The following is a 24,782-nucleotide window of genomic DNA, read 5'->3' as shown; positions in this document are numbered from 1 at the left end:
CTCTCTCTCTCCTCTCTCATACACACACACACACACACACACACACACACACACTCCTCTGGAAATGAATTACTTGGAGATAGTGAATGAAAACAGTTCAAATCCCTAGGCTTGAGAACCTGCTTGAAGAACAGCTGCCCAGAAGAGTCACTCAAGCTACATGTAGACTGAGCCATGAACAAAAAAATAAAACTGCTATTATGCTAAGATTTGGGAGTTCTTGGGACAGTACTTGATATATCTTAACTAATGTATTATCCATGATAGAGATGAAATGCCTCTGAATTCCAGAAGTTAAAAAGTTGAAAAGTCATTCCATGAAGGAAGGATGTGGTAGGATGTATATATTCATTCATTGCCTGCAAGAGTGTAAAATTTATACTAATGGTCTGAAGGGAAAAATGGGCATAATATATTAAGCTGTAAGAACTATACATAATTCTTCTGCTTTGACCTAGTAGATTCTATCCATCCTTGAAGAAAAATCAAAAATTAGTAACCAATATTTTTCTTCCTCACAGCATTAGTTCTGATAATAAAAATATTATGCAACCTTAATGTCAACAACAAAGAGATAATTAACTAAGTTTGGTTTTACCTTTATCAGAAAATATTATACAGTCATTCCAAGCTGTATACCCAGTGAATGTTTTAGTCATTGATGTATTCAATAAGCTAATGTTTATCAAGCACATGTATGATATACTAGCACTTGTTCTAGATGCAGGAACTTAACAATGAACAACATAAAAGAGTTTCCTGCTCTTATGATGTATTTATTTTTGGTGGTAAGACAAACACTGTGCAATAAACAAATAAATAAAAAATTAAATAATTGATTCTGATAACAGACTTGGAAAATGCTCCATTGTGAATTTTTAAGTAAAAAAAAAACCACACCACTAATATGCAGGAACTGTACATAAACCACACATGAAGGCATAACAACACACACATACCCACCTCATACACAGAATTAGAGAGAAAAGGTCTGGAGAGAAAAATTATAAAATTCTGACATATGCATATGCAATTTTTCTAATCATGAGCAACTCAAAGTCCATGAAACATATAAATGAGTTACATTGCTGATGTATGTATTTGAAATATTAAGTGTACAGCACTAGGGTAGAGGGATCAATTCACATAGAGTACAAATGTAATTGGGCAACCAACCAGCAGCCACTTCTCAGAGTTATTTTATTGTTGCAAATCCAGTAATACTTTGCAAAGTGATTTAAATTATTTAAAAGGAAACACCATTTCTTTTTAAAAATTTCTTGAAAAGAAAAGAATGGGTGGTGGGTTTGGATAGAAACCAGCTGCTAGTGCTGATAATTGAAGTGGAAAGAAAGCAGCAAGTCTAGAACAGTAATTCAGTGATGGCTCTTGGCCTGAGGAATGGGCTCATCATTTCTCTACCCTGGAAGTAACACAAGGGAACTCATGAAACTTGTTCAGCTTGTACTTCAGAGAACGCAAAAATCTCTCATCAGTCCAGTGAAAAATTACAGAATCACTACTGCTCTGAAGCGGACATTTAAATTTTCCATTATAATTTACTCTGTTTTCAAGGGTAACATATATAGGATGGGTTCATATGGTGATCTTTCAAGTGCTCAGCATGTCCATTTGCAAATGCCGTACTGTCAACAGTGATTATTTCTGAGTTGGGGGATTAAAGATTTTTTTTTTAGTGTTCACACATTTCTGCTTTTTAAAATATTTTCTAAAGAGAGTATGATCTGCTTAAAAAATTAAATAAAAACAAAAATAAATAATACATAAAAACAAAGTGTACTGCTATCTCTTTGTTCATTAGGATTGTAAATGCAAATGACTGAGACTCCCACATCCTAATGGTATGATGCTCCATTGCATCTGTACAGGTGGAAGGACATCAATGGATTCAACTTGTAACCACAATGCTCTCAATAGTCGTCACCTGGCAGGTGAGCGTAGGTAATGCCACTGGGCTCCATGCCATGTCCGTAATGCCATAAATCACAAAGATACTTGGAGCCCTATAAGGATGGCCCCCCTTCCTAAAATTCATTCACATCTATCTATCATTTATTAGAGTCCCACGCCGTCAAGTGAAGTGCGCAGAGCAGAAAGTATTTCGGAAGCAGCAGATTTCCATAGAGACAGAAAAGAGAGTTTAACTTAATTACTTCTAAGCTATCTCAACCAAAAATCTTCAGGCACTATGCACATAGGCAGAAGGGTTTGCAGTCATAGACGTATTCCACCAGAACTAATTCTGTTGGCAACAGTGAGGAGCTCTGAATCAAGAGGGTTATAAGGACCCTGACCCATGTAGCTCGGTTGGTCACTGTCCCAGGCACCAAGTGCCTTTCTCTCTCTCTCTCTCTCTCTCTCTCTCTCTCTCTCTCTCTCTCTCTCTCTTCCCTCCAGCTCCATTCCTACTCTCTAAAAATAACTTAACATAAAAAAACAAATAAAACAACAACAAAATAACACAGAATGTTGGAAGGAATCTAAGACAGACATCTAGCCCACCACCCAGGCAATATTCCGGGCAGAGGCGTATTTATCCTGTTCTCAAAGCTCTCCACTGATCTGAGGAAAAGAGACAAGGGCATTTATATCCATGATGTTTCTTACCAAAAGTGCAATATTTGCCACCTACACCATCTGAAGCAGTTCAGAAAGTAGTAAGACTGAAAGTTAAACTCATTGACCTCAGGAAAGATAATAAAATAAAATATAACTTCCTTCAAAGCTTTTGATGAAGAATTCATAAAGTGGCATCAGTAGTTTAAGGCAAAGAACAGAGCCTTTACTTGGCAATTGATGATCACTGTGATGTTCAGAATGCAAATAGGAAAAATTCAGTTGTTTGTTGTTGCCTATAGTGTGATGTTGTAGAAGTTAACACCAAGGTCATAGCTTATTCTCTGGGCAGGTCCTTCAGCTGTACTTTGTTCCATGGCTTCTAACCACAACTCTCAAATTTCCAACCGTAGTCCCTTTTATTCACACACCCCATTTCTTCAGATTTTGGAACTTGAGCTGTTTAGGATTTTGTGGGTTACTTTCCTTGATGCTCTATCTATTTACTGACCATGTTTAGCAACCTCTAGTGATTTAATTTCTACGTGGCTCATTAGAATCCTTGCTCTTGAACTGGCCTCAATATAACAAGTTAATATCCAGGTATTTGTCCTTGACATTTCTGCTGGGGAGTGAGGCCATCTCCACCCAGTCAGGGCTCCCAGAGGCCTCCAGAAGCCCTGTGTCTGTGCAGGAGCATGGCCAGGCCAATGAATGTGCAATAGACCTGCAAGAAACCCCACTCTTTGGATGAACCTATAGACAAACCAGAGTAACTCCATCTCCAGCATCCAACTGAGGAGTTCCAGGTGTCATATAAATGGCTCGGCAATTAAACTTTCTCCAGGCTCATTGCTAGAAGCATTGGAGGCAGAGAGGTCTATCTCTTTAGTCTTTCTCAAAAGCTATTTTTTACTGGCTTTTAGAGATTTCCCTAAAATGACTACAGCCCAAGTGTTATTGAAGGAATCATGATTTTAAGTATGAGGTTACTCAAAAGAGAGAATCTTATAGGATTTATTATTCCTAATGCAGAAAGTTGGTGGAAATAGACAAACTTAGTTAGGCACTTAGTATGCATAGAATGATCAAAGTCATGGCAAAATGTTTATGCCTATCAGTCACCTTTCTTTCTCAACAAACAGATAGGGAATTAAGTAATAGAGAATCAATTATACAAGTATAACAGACACAGAATCATTCTGGTACCTAGGGAGCAGAGTTCAAGCTGTCTTGCCATTGGACACGAGTATAAAGCAGGTATAATGTTACTCACATACAATATAAGACATAGTTCTGTGACATTTCTAAGATGATTAAAGTTCACCAAGCCCTGGCCATGCGGCAAATTGGGAGCTCTCCGTAGTAAGGAGAGAGAGAGCCAGGACAGGCAAGGTAGAGGCTGAGGCACTGTATTCTCAGTGAGCAGAGTAACCCCAAGGCCACATGAATGTCTGAAATTGCTGATCACAGAGTGACACAGGGCAGCAAGGGGGAGAATCATTCTCAACATCTACCTACAGAATTCAAGAAAACGAATACACAAGACACTAGAAATAGTCTGGCCCCAATCCACTGGCTGGCAGGACCTAGAGAAAAGAGAAGGAGGACAAGGTCCCAGGTGACTGTGGGAGACAAGCTAGTCCCAGAGCAGGACGACTACAGGAACCTGGACCCAGCACCAACCCAGGTCACAGGGAGATTAGAAAACAGGTCACACTGGAAGGGTGATTGATAGAGAGGCAGAGACCTGCCTGATCCTATAGGCTGTTAGAGAGCATCATCTGTGAATCTCTACTGTGTGCTCTGTACTAGGCAATATCATCAACATACCTCAATCACTTCCAAAAGAACCCTCTGAGGTAGCCACTACCAAAAAATGCTTCATGGACAAAAAGCTCTCTGGCTGAAAAAAAAACAGCTTGGAAGATGTTGCATGCCACTGACACTCCCACTACCTTTATCACACTCTTAGAGAATCGCCATGAACATTCAAAGCTCTGAGGTGTCCTGTATTAAAGAAATCATTTTCATTTATTTCTTAACATGGAATTTCCAATGAAACCATCTCCTACAAATGTGCCTGTATACTTATTCTTTCAGAGACATTCACAATCTTCTTTCTGACCTAACTTTCCAAGAAACAGACTCTGAATATGTCTGAGAAAGGCATGTGCTCTGCAACACAAACAAATGTAAAATATTACCATCCTGGCCAATTTGTGCTGGTAGAAATGAGTAAAATGGGGGTGTTAGAAGCCGTTAACAGAGTGGTGGAGCTTAAGTTGGGATCAGTATAAATCTGCCAAGGCAATAGCCTTGTGTGGCTGAAGGTCTCAATTTCTGGCATGATGCAGACCACAGATGGGGACTATATTTGGGTATATAAAAAATATATGAAGTGAATAAATGAATGGGAGAAAGTAAAAACAATATCACATATTCCATCCCTGTAGAATCAATTCTCCTTTGGGGTAGGGACAATAAATCCCCCCCACGCACACACTATGTCTAAATGGCGGCAAAGTTCTTCCAGGATGGGCCTACCTTCATAATTATGTAGTTATGAACTCATAGAGAATTTGCTCTCAAACGTATCTTGTTCTGCCAATCCCTTCCAAACAGAGTGTATCTCCTTACAAGTACATGTGAATCTTCTACTACTTCTCTCTCCTCAAATCAGTAACCAGCGTTGGTGACATGGCCTCTATAGAAGAGGAAGACTTCGGTCCTGGGCGGCTGGGTGTATATACTTTTTGGGATGAGGGAGAAGGGAAGATAGTCTCATACGAAATTCTGGAATAATGAACAAATGAACAAATAAAAATCATTGTTTCAATAAGCAGCTTCTCAGAGCCTTTGTGTGCCACTGTGAGTTGTGGTTTTCTAAGAACAAGTCAAGAAGGCCTGGACACATTGTGTAGAACTGTCTAAGCTACATTTTCCTACAAAACTATATTTCCGTGGAGCATTTGGGGGAGATGCTGCACTGTCTTTCCTAACTTTGTTTAGGGTGCTTAGCCACAGCTACCTCTAAGGCTTATTGTAAAGAATGAACGAGGAGACAATGTGAGTGGCATTTCCTAGCATAGTCATTCATAGCAAAGTTTTTAAAATAATGTTCCTTAATAACTTGCAGGTGTTGAGGAGGCCTTATTGTCCCCATTTTGTGAATGGGAAAACTGAGGCTCACAGGATTTGAGTGACTTGTCTTCAAACAGCCAAGACTGCAGTTTCTGCCTCCAAATCCAACAAACTTTCCCCTGAGCCTGTACTTCTGGCCCCTGAGTAACTCTCTCACCCCCATAACAACATCATTCCCCACCAGGATGTCCCATACACCCAGAAATTCACTTTGCAGGAGGCACTCTAAGCAAACCAAGCGGGAGCCTCACATTTGTGAATTCAACTTGTGGAGGGCTTCTGATCAGAAAACATATGCTAGCCCATTTTTCCCACACATGCCACTTCTCAGCTGGCCTATCACCGGGGGCCTGTGCGGTGTGGTCTGTTTGAGGCCAATAATCATATCACCATTGTAACGAGTGGCAAATCCTATGTAATTTACACATTAAAAGGAGGCTGAGATGCATGGAGAAACCCAGCCCCCGTTTGTCTAATGAAATTAAAGCTCTTAGCCAAATAGTGGTGCTGAAAAGAGATGTTTGGGAAGGGCTCTCCCGGGCTCTCTCACCCCTGCCTCCGAAAAAGAGGGTGAGTGTTCTTTATTCATGATCCCGCCTCTACCTAAAGCACTCCACAATGGGACCTCTAAACCCAGGGCCCCGTCTGGAAGCCTGATTTACACAGAGCTGAGGCTAGGCAGGGCTTACAAAGGCATTATGACTAGTTATTTTCAATAACAATTGAAAGGAAAAAGAAAGCAGCAAAGATGGTCTGTGGCTTGGCAGACAAATCACTAAACGGCCCTGTCTCCTTCTCCAAACGGCATAAACAAAAGTTTTGAGCCATACCTGATAAAGCAATTATCTTAAGATATTTTTCTCATTGCGTGGTAACTGGACATTATCATGAAACAAGTGTGAATGACACAGCGTTTGGAGCAACCGCACTGAGCTTAAGCTCTGGAATGAACCATTGGCCTCATGATAAGGCAAGAAGGGGTGGCTGGCTCTTGCATTCAATGGTTGTCCAAATTCTTATGAATCCCCATGACTTTGAACCTCCCCTTCACATCTGGGAACTAGCCATGTTGAAGTGAGATAAGACAAAACAAACATAATTGGATTTCAGTCTAAAAGTCAAGAACCTACTATCACGAAGCTAGTTAGGATACAGGATGTTCTTATTTGGTCCATGAAGAGAAAAAACATGAACTACCATGGAGTATTTGGGTCTAGGAATATATGAGGAGGCATTGAAGCAATAATCTGTGCAGAAGGACAGTCAGAATATATTGGAAAATGACGAATACCCTTTAACCTGGCTTAAGCAACTTCTCAAAAGCAAATGCATTTGAAAAAAGGAAGTGCTCACACACATGTTCATATCCACACCCCTGAGCCAGAAAAATAAAAGGGTGTGTTGAGAAGCATCATTCCCCATTTGAGTTGCAGTTGATTAGTTACAATAAACAATTCTATGCATTATGTAAACATGTTTGATTTCATTTTTTTATTTCAAAAATTTTCACTATTTTTATCATAAATTAATGCCAATAACATTTTTCCAGGTTTGAAATACTTTCACGGGCCTATGAAAAATTCCTAGCTGTAGGCAGCATGCCAACAGTAACTAATGAATGAAATAGTCCTGCCCTCACCTTTCAGGTGCAAGCTAGATATCATTACATATAAGAGGTGTTATCTACCCATTCCAGAAAAGCTAGTCATTCTATGCTCAGTGACTCTTTGATATACATTGTATTTTTTGTAAACTGAAGTTATCCAGTATTGAATATTTATCATCTTTTTCCTAATGTTTGCATATAAACTTAATGACATCAGAGATACAAATGACTGTCCTCACCATTGCATACCCAGTGCCTAGAATAGTGCCTAACATATAGTAGGTACCTGATAACTATCTACTGAATAAATGAATGGCTATATGACTGCATGAATTCACCCATCATAGAATATTAATTCTAAAATAATATTGATTTACTAGATGAATGATTCAAATTTGCATTGTGTAGAGCTCATCACTAAACTGTGATGATTTCTTCTCATAGAGAGAAGCCATCTGAGAGAACTTGACCCAGCTCTCCAGGTAGGTGGGCAGAAAACACAATCAGAACCTAAATTTGCAGAGACTATTGGAAGAAAACAAAACTTTCCATTAAAACAGATGTATAAAATCTTGAGACATAAAGACTATAGTTTCCATAAGTACACTAACAAAATCCAAGCTTAGCAACAAAAATGTTTAAGTATAATTAGACATCATGGTGCAGACTGTGGGACAGAGAATGTGGAACTCACCCATAAAGCTCCAGCCCAAGAAGCCAGTAATTGTATCATCAGGGTCTCGGGAAGAGAAACGGGAGATAGACATCAAAGCCCTCAGTGGTGGTAATTTACATACAACTCCCATTGCAGAGAATGAGTTTTAGCCATCTTCAACATATCACTTTCTCTTTATAAAATCTTTATTAAACAACATCTCCTCATATTGCGGTAGTCAGACACCAGGGCCAAATGAATCTCATGAAAGGTTGGAGTTATAATTCTGTAAGCCAAGGTAGTGAAAGCCAGGGGTGCAAGATTCTGACTTAGTTTGTGTGTTGTACGTTAGCTATCTTACTTGATTTTCTCAGGAACTTCATTAGATAGCTAAGAAATATTTTATCCCTGATTTGTGGTGAAGAATCAGAAGCTCAGAGAAGTTAGATACCTGTTTTAGTTAGGATAAGTTAGGCTCATGCTACAGTGATAAGCAATATCGAAAGAAAGAAACACAGTTTGCTTCTCCATTACACCAATTACCCACAGGTTGGGTACCTCTGCATGGCAGCTGTTCTTTTTACAATGGCTCAGCAGTCAAGATTGTTTCCATTTTGTGGCTCAACCACCTCAACCCAGGGCCACTTTATAGGTTGAAAGAGAAAGACCTGGAGAATTACCCAGGAGTGTTTCGCAGATGTAGCCCAGAGTGACACACATAATTTCTACATGTAATTCATTTCTACATGCAATTCATTAGCCCAAACTAGTCACACAATCCTATTTACATGCAAGGTTGCTATGAGTATAGCTTCCCATGTTCCCAAGAAAGAGGAATTTGATAGGGAATATGTTTCCGTCACAGTGCCCAAGATTAAACAGCAAGTAAAATGAAAGAGCTAAGATTTGGCCCAAACCTGATACCAAGCCCAGTACTCTTTTCCTGACTCTATTTAAGCTGGAAGGTAAGGATTATGTTTTTTGTTTGTTTGTGTTTCTAAGACCCATATAACTGACAAACAAAAAATACTCAAAATAGTTTTTATGACAGAAGGAAGAGAAGATATTTATTGCTTCTTTACTTCATGATTGATATATTGTTTCATGTATAGTAGAAGACAGTTATGATATAGTCATCTAAGAAAGAAAGAGGGAGAGAGAGAAGAGGTTAAGAAAAGAAATTAAAAAGATAACATGACTCCTATGAGGAGGAAATCTATTTGGAATGTAAATTGGTATGTATCATATGCCTTGAGTTCTTTGGCAGAGATGTAAAGTAAATGCTACAGCAAAATTATTTAATAATAAGACTACTGTATTTCTTCCTCTCCATACAATTTACAGTAGAACCAAAGAGCTATGCTTTTACACAGCCCTTCCAGGAAAAGCAAGACATGGGCAAGCAGAAATAAATTAAGTATCTGCCATTGATTGTCATGGATAGCACCAGCTTATTGGGCTAATACTTTATTAGTGTGCTATAGCTTGGATAATGATGGTCTTTTTATTGTTTTTGTGGTAACTCTTTATTTTAAGTATCTTATCATTATGAATTCATTTAGTATTGATTGCAATAGCACTGATCATAAAGAATTAATTTGGCATTACCATGAATGTCATATGCACTTCTATGAGTTCAGCTATAATTCAAAATTAATTAATATGGTAAAGTATTATTGCTTTGCAAGTTTGCAATCTTTTAAAATGTATCTAAGTTATTTTTATTACAGCAGGTGAAATCTAGCACAAAATCCACCCAAGGCATTTTTTGGAGGGCAATTTTATTTAGTGATAAGTGGGAAATCTGCCTTTAAAAGGTCATTTATGTCTTAAAACATTTGACATTCCAGCCCCAGAATTCACAGTTATTGAAAGACTAAAGCCTTGTGTCTGCTGGGTGTTCCCACTGGCTTGGCGTGACTAGGGTGAGCAGTGTAATTGAGAATTTACCTCTCCTCAATATCTTCTGTCTCTCACCAGAAGGATGATTTGTCCCTGTCAGAGTGAAAAGCCCCCAGCAAAGGAACTCCATTTACTCATAATGATATTGAATTACCAGAAGGTAAAATTCAGGACACACTTCCAGCAAGTTGAGATTGTTGAACGTAAGAATTAGTGGGAATCCGGTGAGTTTCAAGGTCTAAATCAAGTGGCGCGTGTCTGGAATGCCTGGCCTTCCGGTAAAACCCACTCCCACTGCCTGCTGTGGCGGTTGCTGCTCTGAACAGCTGTGGTGGCATGTGTAGGCCTCCTGGGTCAGCATGCTGCATATGGCTGGCCTTGCCTGCATCTGTACCAGGGCGTCGTTCAAGGATGGCAAAGCCTTAAAATAATCTCCTCCCTTTACCTATTGAGAAAATCTTTGAGGTTCCTCAGCATCCCTATTAAAAAGTGAATGTCATTTAGATCCAACAGATCCATTTCTCCATTGGGGATTCATCATGAGGCAACCCAACACACAGAATCACTCTGGCTGAATGAAATATTGGAGTTTTAGTGGAGTGGTGGGCTCTGAGGGACTGTCTGACACATGGGGACTGCACAACAGCAGACCGATAGGGAAGGCCGCTATGCTGGGCCCTAAATTCCAGGGGCCACAGAAGGCACTGAGAAGGCAGATGAGCACATATAACTAAAATGGAACCTTGAAGACTGATTTTGGCCAAGAACAAGAACAGTACAAGATCAGCAAAAAAAAAAAAAAAAAAAAAAATAGGCCAGAGACCAGCTATAGGGGCTCAGCCCAGGTGGAGTCAGCAGAGGGCAGCTGGGCATTAGAAAACTCCCAGGGCCTTGCAACAGCTGAGGCCTCCCTGTTCTCACTGGAGACGCTAGCGAAAATGAAATCAGAATACAAAGTAGAAGGCCAGCAGCCAAACTGGTCTGGAGGGGGAATAGGCTTATGCCCCTAATGACTTCGTTAGTATCGAGGTAGGCAGGGTGTGCCCCCGGCAGAGCCCAGAGCCAGGGCAGCAGATACAGGCAAGGCAGGACCATCGAGAGTCGTGGCAGAGCTGCTTGTGGGTCCCCAGAAGGAGAGGACCTGCTGCAGAGTGAGCTGAGAAAGCCACACACAGAGGCCAGCCCCAGAGTGATCAGGGATTTGGGAATACGACTACGACAGTTTTCTTAGGAATCCTAAGTCTGCTTCATTAAAAGCACCTTTGGTGATATAAAACATTGGTTTTCTCTTGTAGCTTTCAAAGGCACCCGGTGAGGAAGCGCAGGTTCCGAGTCCAAACTCGTTTCAGACAGTTCTTCCAAGCTGTTCACCGCACTGTGCACGCTCTCCCTTCTTCTGGCCTCCACTGTGCTTTCTCTTGGGGAAAATCATGAAACTAGAAAGATGCCACACCTTCCACCGGCCCAACCCTTTCTTACCGTCATGGATAAATGTAACGATCGCCCTTGTCTTCGGTAGTTTTTAAGTTGATATAAACAAAGATTGTTCCATTCCTTCTCTCCCATACCAACAAGGTATATATAAAAGTCTATTCTTACCTTTCTAACTACTGATATTTCCTTTGTGTCAGTTGATAACACGCTGCAAATCAAATAACACAGCTGCTGAACAGAAAATTCTGAAGTCCAGAATGTGCCTGTCCCACCAGATGAGTTGAAGGTTTCAGGAAAGGAGACTAGGGCAAACCAAAGTGATTTGGTTCTTAAACACCTTAAATTAGCAGGTCCTTTGATTATAGGTGTCAGGGAGTCTTCAGGGGCAGTGACACTCCACTTGCTAATACACACAAGTTCATCACCTCAAGGAGCCTGTGCGAGCATATGCATTCACCCTTAAAAATTAGCAGAGGATGTCGCGGAGATAAGAGGGCATTCTTTATTTGTGCTATGGGAAGCAATAATGGAGATTTACAGTTCTTCAATACAGCATAGGATTCCCAGAATGCTGACTAACGGAACCACTCGGAGGTTTATTGATGTAGTGCTGTATTGGAAACACGGGTTTATTAATAAACAGCTACATGAGAGCATACAAGGCAAAAGGAGATAGCAAACGACACCACGGCACAAGAAGCAGGAAGCCCTTGTGAAAAAGCATGTGGCTTCAGAAATGTGACCAGGAGATGAACCGCAGAGATCAACTTGTAAACGTAAACATTCAGGGGAGACATTCACATGGAATCTATGCTAACAGAGCCTTTTCCTTCTGTTTGCAGGTTTTAATAGCCACACGTGTCTCTGAGCATTTCTTTCCCTTCAGAGGACAATATCAGAGTCATGGCATCAATTTTTAAAAATTATACTAGCAAAAGATAAACAAAGCTCAAGATATAGAAATATATCTTCCACTGGAAAAAAAAATAGGAGAGAGAGAGAGAGAGAGAGAGAGAGAGAGAGAGAGAGAGAGAGAGAGAGATCCCAAATCCTCATATTTCCTGGCTCATCGTAGCAGGCTGACTAGTTACCCAAAATGAGCTTAGTGCAAAATCACTCTGTTCTCACCACAGGCACAATTTACCAACTGGGTGCAGCAGACACCGGGCTGGCTCCTGGACTTCTCTTCTCCAATTAAGCTGCACAACCTGTTACCATTTTGCCAATGGACTCTATTTACTTAGGTTCTGCGTAACTTGCCAAGTGCTCACTCTGTGGACTTCCCAGGAAAGAGAAAAGAACAATTGGGGGAAATTTTTGTTAACATCCTTTCTTTTAACTTTCCATAGCGGAGGGGAAGGCATCAAAGTGGAGCAGATGTGCTGAGACCAAATGCTCTCTTCCTCATGATTACAGTTGGTTATACCTGTGGCTAGGCAAACTAATTCTGCTGCAAATGTGCAAGAGAGGGTAGTACTAACGTACAATGTGCGGTCCTGGAGGCTTTGTTCCCACGTAATAGGGTGCTTCGTTTCACAAGACCTGGCACGTTCAGAAGAAACCTGAAGCAGAACAGCCCCGTGCAGTTGGAATCCTGAGCTCCCTGTGTACTGTTTAGAGAGAGCCCCAATTCTCAGCAATGTTGACATAAATATTGCAGAATTTCTTATTTCGACTTGGAAAGTAATGATTCTTTCTACTTAATGTGCTCAGCGACTCAGCGCCCTATTGTTTCCTGCCATTTGAAAGTGCCCGAGGATGTCATTATAACCACGTGTATCAATATTAAACCTTTACAAACAGTTGACTAAATGAGCTGTTATTATCTTTGTTTCTGAAAATAGTGTACCTTTTTACTTCATTTATCAGTAACTAGGTATAGTCGATTGCAGTCTGGTATTGATCCCAATATCTATACCTGTCACAGACTACCTTTCTTCAAGGTCATTGTAAGGTCAGGTTATGATCAATAAGAATTGACTGTCTGCAAATAAATTTATGTAGCTGACATAATTGCAAGTAATACCTTTTTTCAAATTAAGGTGGACCGTTTTATGAAGCACGTGTGTTTGAAACATTAATGGTAACATTACCCAACTCTGAATAACGAACAGGTCTTGCCATAATTTTCAGGCCCTTTTGTTTAACTAAAAGCCCATAAGCTCCCCAATAGTCATTTCTAAATAACACCTGCAGAGTTTCAAGCTCAGGGCTTCGTGTGGATGCTAATGATGTTTTCCAAGCAATCGTGTTTTCGTAGGTAGCCCCATGTGCATTTTAATTTCCAGTCTTGAAGTCTCATTTCCATCTTTGCTATTTCAAAGTTTGGTAGGATATTTAGTCATCCTAATCAGAGGGCTGTGTGTGATAAAAACCCAACTTTCTTGAGTAGGAACAAAATGCAGAGTGGATTATCAAAATAAAGAGAGGATTCCAACGCCATCTCCCTCCTAGGGGCCCCTCACACTGTGGGGAGACACACTTGTGATCAGCCTGCTAGCCACTGGATGTCACTGATGCTTACACAAATGGAGCTTAAGGGGCATTTATCTGACTGTAAAAATCATGACTTCAGTAGAAAGCAGTTTAGCTAGAAACATTTCACTCAGGCAATTTCTAATTTCAGAAAAATAGGCTCATAAAGCTCACAAAGGCGATACCCAACTTCAAGCATGATTAGTTTCAGTTGTTTGTTTCAGCTTTAACTGGAATATGAATAAACAGCAAGTTTTTGGGGGTACATTCCATTTTTGACAGCAGCTGTCATTCTGCTTTTAAAGGGATACTCCCCAATCAGGTTTGTGACATCCTGAAAGACTTATCAGCAAGTCCAAAAAACAATAACTTAGAAAACATTTTTAATTCTATAAATACTCTTGCTTTTTAACACAATGTTGTACATTTAACTATTTTCATAAGAACACATTCTTATTTTTTAAAAAATTAAAGGTTAACTGGAGCACTTAAAATGTATTTCTTTTAGTCTAAATGATTTGGATTCAGATTTAAAACAAGAAGTAGCACTCAGTAAAGTGTAATTAATGGTAGCAGATGCCAGGAAAGCATCATTGAATGAGTTATCAAATGGCCTCTCTAGGGCTGGAAACCAATCAGATCTATCAGTAGATGGTCTAGAGTGTAAATATGAAGAGAGTCAGTAGATGGGAAAGTCCTAACAGAATGAGGATTTGTCTTTTGTCTTGAGTGTAGACACAAAGCAAATGTAGTTATGTGAGTGGCCCAGAGAAAATGCACTATATAAGAGCAAAGAATTATGACAAATGACATCACAACAGACATGCCGCCATCCCAGAGCTTGAGCCATTTGAGAAGCTATTTTGAATTAATAACGCATGCCATAGTGATTACATTTGCTTAGCAGAAACATTTTAAGAAATAACAGCCTGCAAGAGGAAACTGAAACAATAGCTCTCTGTCTTTATATAACATGTAATTGCCATTTTTCCTCAGAGAGAAAGGACTCAAAATCCATAGTAACTAAAGTCTAGGTTCTCATTTTTAGGTGGCAATATATATGCATAGGCAGCAAAATAAATGTAGTACTTCCCCCAAAAGTATTACTACTTACTGAAAATATAAATTCTTTGTGACTAGATCACCCACTGATAGCTCATATCGTTAGAGCTAAAGTTGGGGAGTGGGAGGAAATGTAACTAAATTCAACCAGCATTTTTGCAAGCAACTCAGTGAAGGCTACGGCAGCAATCCAATCCAATCGCAGCCCATTATCATTCCCCCCACCCCCCAAAAAAATATTGAAAATACATATTTATGTGCATTTGTGCAATTTTATCTGCTGCTACGATGATTAAAAAGCAAAACTCTCTATCCAAATAATGAAGGCCAAGCAAATATGTCACAAATGCTCATAGCTCAGGTAGCCAGGAACACCTGGAATCACATCTTTAGGCCATTTGGTGCTTGGCAAAAGGCAGAAAGATTACACTGTAGGAGTCCTCTCACTCCCTCTTAAACTATGTTTCCACCTTAAATAAATTAAAGCATGCAGCAGCAGTAGGTAAGGTGGTCAATGAAATTAAATTCAAAACCTGAATGTATTGAACTTTCTGCAATTATACATGGGTCATCTCTGGACAATATGTTGGCCATCTGGTAGCATCTGTGCCGTTCCCTCTAATAGAGTTCCTGCTGTGGCTGGAGGCCATGGCACGCAGTGCTAAGCAGGTCACATGTTGTGTCTTTCAGCCATATTTAGGTCACAATTCGGGAAGGGAGGAGGCAGGAATTATCTTTTTGCACAAAGGCAATAAAAACAAATAATCCCTTGTAGGTATCTTGTGCTTTGTTAAATAGATAGGGGTGGATTTTACAGTTTTGTTCCATGCTTCATCCCAAATTGCACAAAATATAAGACAAAATACCATATGCTAATGGCTAAACAGTTGTCTGTAAGTTTCTTTTTCTCACACACAAAAGAATTGATCTTTTTTAAGTGATGGTATATCTCTTTTGTCTTGTTTTTGTTTTGTTTTTATTTTATAAAAGGAAGGGATAGAAGAGGAAATTCAAAATCTTTAAATTCGTCTTTAGATAATGGGCAGAATGCAGAATGATCTAGAATGCTGGGTATATTCTAGAAAGTTTTCTTGGGAGAGGGGTAATAATGCTTGTCTTTTAAATGGAAGGAGTTGCAGATTACATACACATATTTTGTGTTCCTCTAGATAGCAATTAAAAGCTTACATCCTATTAGTTGACTCACATGATGTTTAAACTGACACAGACAATGTTAAAATGTGTATAAAAATCTCACCAACACTCAGAAACAGAATGCTTTTTTTCCCAAAGTAAAATCACTCTAGACATGTGAATAAGAAATAGGTCCTATTAAATATTATTTTTGACATTAATATAAAGTTTCCACCTCGCATGTTTACTCATTGCTACCCAAAACAACTACAACATGCACATTTTTAAAGTGTGAACCTTACGCGTATTATCCAAGTTCACTCGATAAAGATTTTAAAATGCAATATGGACAAGAGTCAAGTCCAACATAAGCAATTCCAGTTTGACATCAATTAGTGAGTAGCTTTTACTCTTATAGACATATTTATAATGGAAAGGAGTGCATTTAGACTTTAAGGTCCTGCCAACTAATCAATTTGATGAACTAATTGATAATAAATGTTAATTGACAACTAACAGCAGTCAATTAATTGCAGTTCAAATGCAGCTCCAGGAAGCTGAGTTGAACATTATTCTACCTCAAGCTACTCAAATAATAGCTCAGCAATGACTTTGCAACAGGCTATAAAGGTCAAAATGGGCTCGCCTTTTCTCTATTAGGAGTTCGAGATCCCAGGGCACAGGTTTACAAAACCCACAGCAGCTGTGCCCGAAGCTCCCCTCCCCACCCCAGGGCTTAGCCTCATTCTAGGAGACAGTTTGCTGGCCTCAGAAGTGTCTCCTGCGGCATTTTCCCTTTAGGTCACAATGTGGAAAGCCAATACTCAGCTCCAAAGAATCAGTGTGGGTTCTGCCAGTTATGGGATCTGTCTCTTCGATGGAGCCACTTGACTAAAAGCAAAACCTAGATTTGAGGTAGTTCTTCATCATGCGTCTTTGTAGCAGGAAGGATATGCCGCATTTTCTGAGCTCCTACCATGATAGGGAGTTAAAGTTCTTTATTTTAGTCAATTGATACATAGTAAAACCCTCACAACTTAATCCGAAAACTATGCCTGTAATCTCAAAATCAGACTCACTTGTAAATGTAATAAAGGTCTCACTGGCCTTTTAGACTCCAGCGACTCTGCATTTTCCCTTTGATTCGCCTAAAATGTTCTTTCCCATGTGGTCTCGTGAACGATGCCTTAACTTCATTCAGACCTCTGCGCAGAGGTCACTTCCTCAGAGAGGGCCACCGTGGCGGTTCTACCCAATCCCGCGCAGACTCCTTTGTTCACTTTCTGTTCTCTCCTATTGCTTCATTTTTCTTCACAGCTCACATCACCTCCTGGCATTACATGTTCTCTTGCTTATTTATCACTGATCTTCTTCGCTTAAATGTAAACTCCCTGGGGAGGGACTTAGAACTAGTCCCTGTGTGTGCCTGGTGCCTACATGGTGCTCATGGTGGACCCTCAGTACCATTTCCTGAATGAAAGAAACCGCTCCAGAAATCCTGCCTCCAAGTGAGCCGCCGCGATCACACCGCTCCTGGCTCAGAGAAAACATCCGAGAAGGGCAGCATGTTGGAACAGAGAGGCAACTGAATAGTAAGGCAGAGAACCCGCACGCTCCTCGGCTGCGTGAGCCCTGTCACTGCCTCCCTGGAACTCGTTTTCCTCATTATAAAATGAGAGGCTTTGACAAGATGACTTTAAAAAATTCCTTCTCACTCTAAGGTTTCCCTGATTTTCTAATTTAATTTGTCCTCTTCCGAAGAAAACAATTCTCCATTGTTCTTTTTCTGGCCACATTCTGCTTTGGAAGAGAAATAATAATACAATAGAATCATGTGTGTTTCATAAAAATTGTTACCTCAGAAGGCTTTATGGAGTTAGAAAATGTCACTATAAAGTTAAACAAATGGCAGCCAAGGGAGAAATGAGTAAGGAATACAGGGAGAGGCTAGATATGTTAAATGAAATTTCAAGTGAGACATGAGATTTGAAGAGACAGCTGGAGCGAAGAAGTCCCTCTGACAGGGGTGAGGGGAATTGGGGGTGAAAGTACTGATGGGTGGAAATACAGAGGTAAAATGGGCCAACAATTGAGAAACTTTTTAAGAAATTTTGGACTTTAAGTAATACAATGTAATGGAGTGGTTTAATTTTAAGGAAAGGAAAACACCATAATTCTGAAAGTGATGCCAAAAGAGCCCTCAAAGGGGGTGCAGGGGTGAACTACAGTGGCGATGTGAGTGGTGTGAATGATAACCCCACACTTTCAGACAACCGGTGAGCATTTAGGGGGCATGAGAGAATAAATAAATGTAGCTGGAATCAAAGCTTCTGGCTATGATGACATGGGTTTTTACATCCTTGTTGCTCCTTCTTGAATCACATCCAAGTCAAACTCCCTAAACCCCTAATATGCTGACCAGGAAAACTTACATTTTTTGAAAATTTAATCAAAGGGTTTATACTTAGTTGCTTTAGAAGGCAGTTGGTTGGGTTCTTCCCAGGTTTTGTTTGTTTGTTTGTTTGTTTGTTTTTTGTTTGGTGTGTGTGTGTGTGTGTGTGTGTGTGTGTGTGTGTGTGTGTTTAATCAATGATCCTCTACCTGCTTTGGTCTGTGTTTTTGTTTTTAAGAAAAAACATTATGTGAGAAACAGGTACAATGACCTAAAGTCACTCTTTCATCTTCCTTCTGAATGTTGAAATGATACCCAGATACCCTGGGTTAAGGTGGGAAATCCTATTCCACACCGGATAAACGCTTATGGAATGTCACTGTCATGGGCAAATTCAGATATTATTTCAATAAACTCCTTTGAGCTACATAATCTATGAGTTTATGAAAAGACCCTCCGGTTTATGATGTGGACTATAAATAATCTATATGCTCTTTCAAACAGAAAAAATTCAAATGGCAGTGCAAAGGCATTAAGCTCTCCCCTCCAGTTACATCAGGAGTGGATCTGTTTGCTGCCAACCTAGCCTCCTGATAGAACAGCAGGGGCTGGGTCAGTTCCGAATGTGACTCTGTGAGAATAACAATTGCCTCTGGTTTCCCACAGCCTCTGAGCTCGTGGTGGGTGGGTGAACCAGGGTTCAGAAACTCACGAACAAGCTGAGGGTATTCTTGTTGCCTCTTCAAAGGGAGCAAATGAGTTTCACTTGTTTCTCATAAAGAACTCTTCATTACCTTCTCAAATTCCCTTCGCTACTGAACAATGTGTGTTTTCTTCCAGCCCTTACTACTGCTCCACACCCCTTCACTCTCTCCCCTAACACCTCTACCCCCTTTTCTTTCTCATTCTCTCCTTGTGTGTCCTCCTTTGCTCTCCATTTCTGCACTCACACCTACCTTTAGAATAATGACCAATAGCACCTGCCAATTTCCCTTTTCACTAGAATATAAGGCAAACTTTTTATCCTCTTGGGGTATATTTTATATATTCTAAAACACACTATATGCCTCCCTAACATCCGAGGTCTCATTCACAAGATCGTCCAGATTCAGAGAAGATGTTACCTTGAAAATATCCTCTGGTGGCATAAGGTTTATGAAACAGGAATCTCACTTCTTAATCTTCGCTTTTCCCCTTTAGCCTAGCCCACGGTTTACATTAGGGCAGAGTGAAGCAAATGAACAAATAAACTGAATGCGTATTTGGGAGTAATTTGAAAGTAACAACAACATGTACACACTGACATAGACTTTGGGGGTGACAGCAGAGTATAAATAAATTAATAAAAACTAAAGGAAATTCAAAAAGTAAAGTCAATGATAAGCAAAAAGAAACTATTTGGGGCTAAAAGGCAAGAAGTCTTTAGGGGAGAGGGATGACGTGGCGAAAACTGACCCCTATCAACTCTGTTAGAGAAGTGGATGATGTAGCAGAGAACGCAATGATTGAAGCAGATATCCAGTGTTAAATGAAAGGACCCAGAGGCTTTAAATGCAGGGTCAATATAAAAATATTAACTTTAAAAATAATAGAATTGCATAACAAACATTTAGACCTACTTCTTCCCAAAGTAGTTTGTCCTTTTCTAATTAGGATCCCATGTAGTTACGGCTAATGCATCCTAATTCATTAGTAGTTAATTGGCCTGATTTTAAAGTAACTCTTCCCAATAGCATTAGGATAGAATTCTTGAGGAAGATTAGGATATTGTAAAGAGTAGAGCTGACTAAAGGACAACTTTTGGAAAATCAAAGAGTGAAAAGTTGGTACCGATATTGGATGGCTCCATTGTGCCCTGACTGAGGTGCTTTTTCTTCATCACTAATTCAGAGTACAATTTATGGACACTCTTGATCTTTGTCCACCTATTTTTTTCCACATTGTTTGATTAAATTGAAGAGAATATTCTATCTTTCACCAACCCTTTAAAAAAACATACTAAATAAGAATGAACCAATACCTATTGGAGAAAAGTCAAATATCATTGTCTCTAATGACTTATTTAATGATAGAATCAATTTTGAATAATATTGTCTGGAGCCTTCAAATGATAAGGAAAGGGGACACAAAACAAATAATAAAAGGTATTTGCATCATCTAAAAGTATTATTGATAAAATGGGAAAATTACTAAGTTTACAGTGGAAAAACCCAGAAAACAACTATCTTAACCAAGTGATCAAGTTTAACATCACCAGTAATGAGTCATATCAACATTCAGTATCCCTCAGTATGATACTAAGGATACGATACACTTCTGTAGTATTCATGTCCAGAATTCATAATCTCAACTTCATCATTGCAAAGCATCAGTCAAATTCGAATTGAGAGACATTCTACAAAATCACCACCTATCAAAATGTTACAAAAAAATGTCAGCATGACGGAACACAAGAACAAACTGAGAAATTGTCAAGATGGAAAAAAAATTAGCACAGCAATTATATCCAGTGTAAAATCCTGGATTGGATCATGGGACCAAAAAAAAAAAAAAAGACATCAGTGGAAAAACTGGCAATACTCGAATATGGGCTCTAAGTTTAGAAAAAGGTGCTGTATCGATGTTAATTTCCTGATTTTGATAATTGTACCAGGATTATGTAAGCTGTTAACATTAGGGGAAGTTTAGTGAAAGGTTTATGTAAACTCTTCTATTTTTGTCACTTTCTAAAGGTCTAAAATTATTTCAAAATAAAATGCTTTTATTAACAGCATGAAGCCTAATGGAGGTAATCTTGCATAAATGTTTTAAAGGCAGAAATCTTGAATAAGAAATGACTGAGAAGGTACACACAAAAAGAGTACATGTGACCAAGAATGGTAGAGCCTATTGAATTTGTTATTAAGGAAAACTGAGCTTTTGGTTATGGAATGGTATCAATAAGGATTTATTGCCAATTTCCATCTCGGCTGGGAGAAAAAGAAATAAAGATGCTAATGGGTTATGGAAGGAAGTTGTATCATCTCTTTCTTCTCAGAGCTTTATCGGAAAGCCCTCCTTCCATGGCCACTTGAGAAATTAACTTTCTATCACTAGTTCAGATTTTTGTTGCCTGAGCTCTGAGCAGAGACTGGCAAACAGTGGTGCTCTGTGAATGTTTGTTGAGTAAATATTTTCAGAATGACTTCTGAAAAATTTAGTCTTTTATGTATCTGTGAACTCCTTGGGACATATCCATATACCAGTCTAATCTATAGCACTCTCTTGCCCTAAATAAATAGTGCTTTCTTTTTAAATAAAGGTTATGAGCTATTCTCCAAAACTAATATGCCAAAAGCCTGAAAACTTTTTCAGTAATACTACAAATTAACCCCATAACCTCATTCTATTCTTGAGAAAAGCATCTGACAAATCCCCATTTAGGGACATTCTATGACATACCTGACCAGTACTCTTTATTTATTTTTTAAATATATTTTTGTTGATTTCAGAGAGCAAAGGAGAGGTAGAGAGAGATAGAAACATCAATGATGAGAGAGAATCATTGATCGGCTGTCTCCTGCACACCCCCTACTGGGGATCAAACCTGCAACCTGGGCATGTGCCCTGACCCAGAATTGAACCATGACCTCCTGGTTATAGGTTGATGCTCAACCACTGAACCACGCCACTGGGCGACCAATAGGCTTTAAAACTGTCAAAGTCACCAAAAACAAGGAAAGCCTGAGAAAGTAAAAGTCAAAAGAAAAATCTTAAAAACCTTAACAGCCAAGAGGAACTTAAGAAGACATGACAACTAAATATAATGTGGTATCCTTGATGGTATCCAGAAAAAAAAGACATTAAGAAAAACTCGAGGAAATCTCAATAAACTATGGACTTTAATTAACAATAAGGCATTAATATTATTTCATTAACTATGACAAATATGCCACAGTAGTGTAAGGAGAAATTGTATATGGGAACTATCTGTACTACTTTGCAGTTTTGTGGGGTTTTTTGGTAAATTTAAACTATTCTTTTAAAAAGTTTAATTTTTAAAATTCAATGTAAATAAAACATTTTTAAATAATCACTTTATAGAAAAAATTTAATATGTAAAACAAATTTATCTTTCTTAAGCAGCAGTATCAAGTATAATACGATCTTTTCTTTAAAAGATCCCCTGTGAGAACATAATTATTATTTCTTCCTCTCTGACATTCTAAAGAATCTGTGCATTTCTACTGCATGTGCCTACTTTTAGCAAAGTCTTTCCTGTTGATATGTATTAGTATAAAGCATTTAGAGCAGTGCCTGAAACAAAGTGTGCAGTAACATCAATATTATAGAAAGACTAGAGGCCCGATGCATGAAATTCTTGCAAGAGTATGCCTTCCCTCTGGCACCCGGGACCCGGCTTCCCTCGCAGCCCCAGCTTCGTCATAAAGGTCATCCGGTCTAATTAGCATATTATGCTTTTATTATTATTATAAATACTTTCACCCACTATAAGCATATGGTAACTTGGGATATTTCTAGTAACAGTGATGAACTTGTAATCCATCCATATTTGCTCACCTGTATGCTGTTGTGGCTAAAGATTGACATTATTATATGGTTAATGAAGGTAAGGATTTATGTGTTTAACCATGGAAATGTGAAGTTAGATGATCCAACAGTGACTGACACCTCTATTTTAGGTATCATTGCCTCCATCAAACCAGCCTGGTGACTCACACATATCCCTCCCCCACACCAGCACATGTACACACCATCTGTCTCTCTGACCTCTTGACTTCCCTCCATTCTCCAGATCAAAGTGGACCACGGATACAACAGAAAACGGACACTAAGTTGCAAAGTCCCAAAGTGGCCTGACCCGGTGTTCGGGAAGGTGAGGTAACTGTACTCATCACTTTTCTAAAGTCCCTTTCCAGCTTCCAAATGCTTCTTCGTAACTGAAAAGTCTTAATTCATCAGTGTGGAGGGGGCCAAGGGTGACAGGTTCCGGTCACTCTCAGGCAACTTTTTATTGGAAAAATCCTTGCAGGGCACTTACAGCAACTCCCTGCCTGGCCTGATTCCTGCCAATCAATCAGGCCTGCGTCCCCTTTTGGCAAGTGGCCAGAGGAGGGTGCTCTGTTGTTAGATGAAGACCCTCCAGGAAGAGAGGGAAACAGACAAATAGGGATCCTCTTCACTTCCCATCTCCCTGCAGACCTGCAAGGGGAGCCCTTGTGGTTTTCTCCTTTTTTGTCTCATCCTGTCACTCTCTGGTCTTTGAACAATAGAGGCGACAATGGTCTTGTCTAAATGATTTCACAGGCTATTATTCAGACACTCAACTTTTAACATTTCAATTTTGTCATTCTGCTTCCACACAAAAGGTGCACTTCTTACAGTATAATGTTCTCAGAATTATGTCAATGAGCAGTAATGGCTTTTAGCATTAAGTTGATCATTAACAGCTACATTATCTGAGGCATAATCAGTACTTCAGCCTTTTGTGTGATTATAACACTACAGGATTTGAAACTAATAGGAGGATGCTCTCATAACAACATATAAAAATATTTACATGGTAATGAAAAGTTACTGAAAAGCAAACAGTCTGAAACAGTATAATGAGTAAAAATATGAGCTTCATTTATTTACCAAAGGTGAGCTTCTAAAAAAAAAAAAGTAAGCAATATCATTGTAATGACACTTCTTTGGTCATAAAGGTTTGTATATTGTATCTAAACATCTATGCAGGGATCCTTTGAGTGAAGTTTTATAAGAAGGGCATATTCTAAAAAGTTTGTATTTTTAAAAACATGAATAAGGTAGAAAGAGGATCCTATGTTTTAAGTACTATGTTACCTTCTTACACTTTCATGCTATTTGGCAAAGAATGTTGATTGGGACTCTTGGGTGCTGTTTTTCAAGTTGTTTTACCCCTCCGCTCTCCTGTCTCTTGCATGAGAAACCATTCAGGGGACAATTGTGTATATTTACTACCAAAGCAATGGATGTAACCATGCAGCATTCCCCATGGCATTCAAGACACAGGAGAACAATTACGGTAGTGACACCGAGTCTGGATAGAAGCCCAATTCTAAATGAACCTTGTCTTATACATGATTTTGGGTCTCAATTAGAATTTATTAATTGTTAAGAGAAAATACACCTCATCAAAGAATCTAGCCCATGTTCATATAACCATAAAGAGTAACATGCATGCTGTTTCTATCCTTTGATAAAGTAATCAAATTTCCAGAATTCTATCTTTTATGGGACTCCTAAATCCAGATACAATGTAATATACAAAGAAGTTTATCACCATATTATTTATAACTGAATATCAAACCAACCTAAATATACAGAGAGGAATGATTAAGAAACCAATGGCTACATTTTCACGCATGATGAAACAAAGC

General features: G+C 39.1%; 1 long non-coding RNA gene across 1 annotated transcript in view; it reads left to right on the top strand.

The window, feature by feature from the left end:
- The window catches only part of LOC118661841, a 47,275-nt gene that overhangs the window by 8,024 nt on the left and 14,469 nt on the right, over positions 1-24,782 (top strand). The window contains exon 2 of the long non-coding RNA XR_004969494.1: positions 23,177-23,257. This is a non-coding gene — a long non-coding RNA (uncharacterized LOC118661841). The remainder of the gene's footprint in view (positions 1-23,176; positions 23,258-24,782) is intronic.

The sequence above is a fragment of the Myotis myotis genome, unplaced genomic scaffold (genome assembly GCF_014108235.1).
Source record: "Myotis myotis isolate mMyoMyo1 unplaced genomic scaffold, mMyoMyo1.p scaffold_m19_p_8, whole genome shotgun sequence".
Classification (NCBI taxonomy): Eukaryota; Metazoa; Chordata; class Mammalia; order Chiroptera; family Vespertilionidae; genus Myotis; species Myotis myotis.
Note: the sequence above shows the minus strand (reverse complement) of the source record. Positions and strands in the feature narration are given on the sequence as shown.